The following is a 5,000-nucleotide window of genomic DNA, read 5'->3' as shown; positions in this document are numbered from 1 at the left end:
CTCTATACTACATGTACATGCATGCCATATTCGGCATACACATTAGCAAGCTGTGTTAATAACCAACGGTGTGTGGGAGGGGGTCTGAGAACGAAAAGATCAATGTTTGTTTCAGGGACGACAAACAACCTTTGCAACGACACATTTAGCGTCCATAAGCGGTTGTGGAATTACACCGACTCACCATTATGACTTCATTCATGGAAACATCTACAAGTATAGCATATCCAAATTACAGTCAAACAAAAGAAAAAAAAGAGGACACACTTCAGGCTCTTCACGAACATCTTGAACGTTTTCAGTTTCACAAGTATACTTTCAAGCCTTCTCATCAGGTGAAACACAGGCAAAGGGAAAGGAACAAGAACAGTGGATTAAGTACAGTAAGGAGGTGATAACTCAGTGCAAAGAAGAACGGATAACTAAAACTAACAGCAAAAATGTGTGACCTATACACATAGAAATAATGACACTAAGGTGCAAGTGCTAGAAAAGCTAACAAGCGTGACTTGTGGTGTGACTACAAGAGACTTATGAATAATTATGACGTCATATAATATTATGGTTGATGTTTGTGCAGGGCTTGGATCAGATCTGCTTTGCCTTTGGAATCCTGCTGGCGTTGTTCTTCGCCTTCTTCATTTCCGGACTTCTGATGTATGTAATCAAGCACGCTCAGGAGGTCATGATGGCTGAATCTTGCCCGAGCCTGCAGCCCAAGGGCCGTAGGCCCGAGGGCTGCAGGCAAGGGCAAGATTCAGCCATCATGACAGACAGAGCGTGCTTGATTTGATTTCTTACATCGCGAAGCAACATATTAGGGAAGGTCAAAGGTCGAAAGGTCGAAAGGTCGAAAAATTATTCCCGAAATGACGTCAAACGGTCCGAACATTCCCGAAATGACGTCAAACGGTCCTGAAACTCCCGAAATGACGTCAAACGGTCCTGATGGCCTGATTATGCCCGCGGCGGGAAGATCGCCTATTGGCCATGGCCCCGGCAACGATCACGTGTCATGTAAGAAACTGGTGTTGCGTATCCGCTACATCAAGCGCTAATGTCTGCCAGGCGCAATGCGTAGACGTGTCACTCTGAGGTGCTAAACCTGACTTCATGATGGTGTTGTTCTAGTGTTGAGATGATTCTGTATTCCGCTATGTTTGTCAGTGTCTTTCATGTTGCTATTTTGTTAGTCATACAGCCCATATACACTCATTAATGTCAACTTCAGTAGTGCACATTCCCAGACAAGTATTCTGCCTGTCACGTGTGTGTGTGTGTGTGTGTGTGTGTGTGTGTGTGTGTGTGTGTGTGTGTGTGTGTGTGTGTGTGTGTGTGTGTGTGTGTGTGTGTGTGTGTGTGTGTGTGTGTGTGTGTGTGTGTGTGTGTGTGTGTGTGTGTGTGTGTGTGTGTGTGTGTGTGTGTGTGTAGCATTATGGTGATAATGCAGATAAATGGGTGCACGCAGCTTTATGCTACTGCTCAATCTATGCTGCTATGTGTAATAGTGCTGTTACTGCGTGCTCATGCTTTGCTGCTGACTACGGTCTCGTGCTCATGCTTTGCTCCTGGCTACCGTCGCGTGCTCATGCTTTGCTCCTGGCTACCGTCGCGTGCTCATGCTTTGCTCCTGGCTACCGTCGCGTGCTCTGCACATCATGGTGTGGTACTCTGTGCGGCTTGGCGCTCTGCGTGATATTGAATGCGTCTCTCTACATGACATTGAACTACTTGAACTTTAGTACTTGTCTCTCTATGTGGCGTTCATACGTGACACTCGCCTCCGATGTGGGCAGCGTGTGGCGCGGCGTCATGATGGCGTTCGCATGTAGCGCTCAACGTGGGCTACATGCATCATTGCATGACATGCTAGAGTTTTCTCCGTTATTATTAAAATATAATTGTCGAACAATGTCCAGCCGGGCACGTACTCCCCTTTCATACCAGTATGATCACGAGCAGTGCGCATACGAACAGCAGCTAGGGGAAGCGGTTGTGATGGGCTAGATGATGTGCTCGGCTTCTCTCCGCAACATTGGGTTCATGCGGACCTGTACGCATTAAAAACATGTTCACACACACACACACACACACACACACACACACACACACACACTCCCCACCCCCCACCACCCCTCTTACTGAGCAGATTTGGAAGCAGATATTGTACGAGCAGCTGTGCAGTCTTCTTCCGTGACCCTAGTTGGAGACTTTAATGTAAATATGGACCCAGCCCATCCGGCACCCCAGCACAAACACCTCACCTACCTCTGTGCTGCGTTTGGCCTCCAGAACATCGTCATGCAGCCGACCCGTGAAACTCCACAGTACCCTGAAGGCACGATGATTGATCTCATATTGACTAACCCGGCGCTAGTGTCCCTAGCAACGGTTGTGCCCACTGATATTAGTGACCACAGCGCTGTGGAAGCCTTTATTCAGCTTGCCGTTGACGTTCCACCCGCGTCATCCACGACGTCGCGGCTGACCAGGAATATACGTGGCGTTGACATTTTAAACTCTTTTCGGCAAGATATCCTTGAGGCTTCTCTACATGATTTATCGGATCACAATGATGTAAATGTCATGTGGAAAGAGTGGCACACTAAGTTCCTGTACGTTTTGGACAAGCATGCCCCGCTGCACAACTCTAAGCCTTCCCGGAGGTCGATACCTCCCTGGTCTGACAGAGAGCTGCACCAGCTCGAACAGCGTAAACGGCGGCTGCACAGCCGTTGGCGGAAGGATAGGACAAACGGCACACTGTATGCAGAGTTCAAACAAGCACGTAGCACTGCTCGCAACGTGTATCGGCGCAAGCGAAATGAGTACTTCTCCCGTCAGTGCGAAGAAAATGTGGCCAACCCTAGGAAGTCTTGGGCCATTCTAAATGCAGTCACTGGGCGTTCACGTCGCCGCCAAGATCCTAGTTGTAGCATCAGTGAAGTGGCCGACACGTTCCACTCCATTGTCACCGATCCCAACCGTCCTGAACAACTCTGTACTCCGCACGGTCCCGCTGGACCCGTCTCCTTGACCGAACTTGATCCTGTGACTCCTGCTGACGTCCGACGTCTCCTTGAGAAGTTGGTTGCGCGGAAAGCCACAGGTAGTGACGGCATACCGGGCTCTCTGCTACAGCAGTGTGCTGACTTGCTTGCATATTCTCTTACTGTGCTGTTCTGCACCTCGCTGAGGACTGGAACCATTACATCCGCATTTAAATTGGCGTCTGTCGTGCCACTGTACAAGGCCGGTGACCCATCAGTACCCACCAACTATAGACCTGTATCCCTTCTCCCAATAGTGTCCAAGTTGCTGGAGAGAGTAGTGCAACACCAGTTAGTTCGTCATTTGGACTTGACCAAGGCATTACCCGAAACACAATTTGCCTTCCGCAAGAAATGTTCCACGGAAGACGCCCTCTGTGTGCTGACTGATAATCTGCAGAAGGCGAGAGACAGTGGCAAGACCACAGGGCTGTGCCTACTAGACATGTCGAAGGCTTTTGATAAAGTGCACCATGACAAGTTAATTCAAGACCTCCTTGCGGTTGGAATTTCTGGAAAAGCCCTTAGTTGGTTCGTCGACTACTTGTCCGGCCGCAAGCAGCAGATCCTCATCTCGCCTTCAACTAGCCCTGCTCTGGCTTGCACCTGCGGAGTGCCCCAAGGCTCTGTTCTCGGCCCTGTCCTCTTCAGTATATACACACGCGATGTCCCTTTGGTTTCCTCGCCTGTGCCAAGTGTACAATTTGCAGATGACATAGCCCTGTACGACTCCCAGGCCTCAGCGGCGGAAGCGTCCAGAACCCTCACCACAGCGGCAACTGCTCTGGCCGGTTGGCTGAAGTCCCGAGGCCTCATCTTGAACGCCACCAAGAGCCAGGTTCTGACTATCTCTCCCCAGCAGCATGTACAGGAAGTAACAGTCAAAAGCGGCGACTGTCTCCTCCCCTCAGCGTTCACCTTGACAATCGCCTAGATTGGGACACCCATGTAAACTATGTGGTCACCAAAGTCGCCAAGAAAATTGGCGCCTTGTGGCGGGCACGCCGAAGCCTATCAAGACGCTCTCGTCAGGTGTATGTGAAGGCGGTCATAATGCCCGACCTGCTTTATGGCTCCTGCTGCTTTTCAGCCGCAATGCGAGAGGGTCAACTGAAACGACTGCAAACCGCGCAAAACAGAGCCATCCGCTGTATCGATGGCAACCCGCCCCGGACAGCCATGCATCCGCTGCTCACTGCTCACTCCCTGTACCGTGTCAGCGAGCTCTACAGGCATAAAATATTGATCACCATCTTGCGGTGCATCCACGCCCGCACCAGCCCTGTGCTCGCCCAGCTTCTGACCCCGGCACAAGGCACCCCTACCCACCATCAGCAGTCAAATGGCCTACTAAGCCAGGCAAACCGTAGCCGCCGCGGTCAACGGAGATTTTCTGTTGCTGGTGCTCTGCTGTGGAACGCTCTCCATGGTGAGGTCCGCACAATTACCCGGCTACCTGAGTTTAAGCATGCATGTGTACCATACGCCTGTAGGGAGTAGTTCGAGTTGCTGCTGATCGCTCTGCTCTCCCTCCCCGTGCAGTTCAGTAATCCTCACGTAGTATCACAGATACATCGTATTCTCTCTCTCCCCTCCCCTCCCCCGTTTACTCGCAGTTATTAGAATCCTATTCTCTTACTATGTGCTTCCATAGCTTTTACTATGTTCTTCCATAGCCACTTCTAGGCTAAGCCTTCGCCGTCATTTTATTGGGTCGTCATCCCGTTTGAATGTGCGAAGTGAAATAAAAACCAACCAACCAACCAGTGTGGATATCAGATGAGGCACTTTTGAAAGCCTTGGGTCCCTATGGGAAAGCCGCTTGTACGGTACGTCATGGACACGTAACGACCCGCCGAGGTTTGAAGGTGGCGTCTGGTGTACGCTATGTAAGCTTCCACCTTGCTCGCCATACACTGTCTATTCCGTCGTTGTTGTTGTTGTTTTCTT

The 5,000-nt window shown here is 50.5% G+C and overlaps 1 long non-coding RNA gene across 1 annotated transcript in view; it reads left to right on the top strand.

Annotated features, from left to right (window-relative positions):
• LOC135827624 (uncharacterized) overlaps positions 1-1,539 on the top strand; it is an 8,276-nt gene extending 6,737 nt beyond the window's left edge. The window contains exon 4 of the long non-coding RNA XR_010555518.1: positions 581-1,539. This is a non-coding gene — a long non-coding RNA (uncharacterized LOC135827624). The remainder of the gene's footprint in view (positions 1-580) is intronic.
• Positions 1,540-5,000: the final 3,461 nt, after the last annotated feature.

Source organism: Sycon ciliatum, chromosome 11 (genome assembly GCF_964019385.1).
Source record: "Sycon ciliatum chromosome 11, ocSycCili1.1, whole genome shotgun sequence".
Taxonomy (NCBI): domain Eukaryota; kingdom Metazoa; phylum Porifera; class Calcarea; order Leucosolenida; family Sycettidae; genus Sycon; species Sycon ciliatum.
Note: the sequence above shows the minus strand (reverse complement) of the source record. Positions and strands in the feature narration are given on the sequence as shown.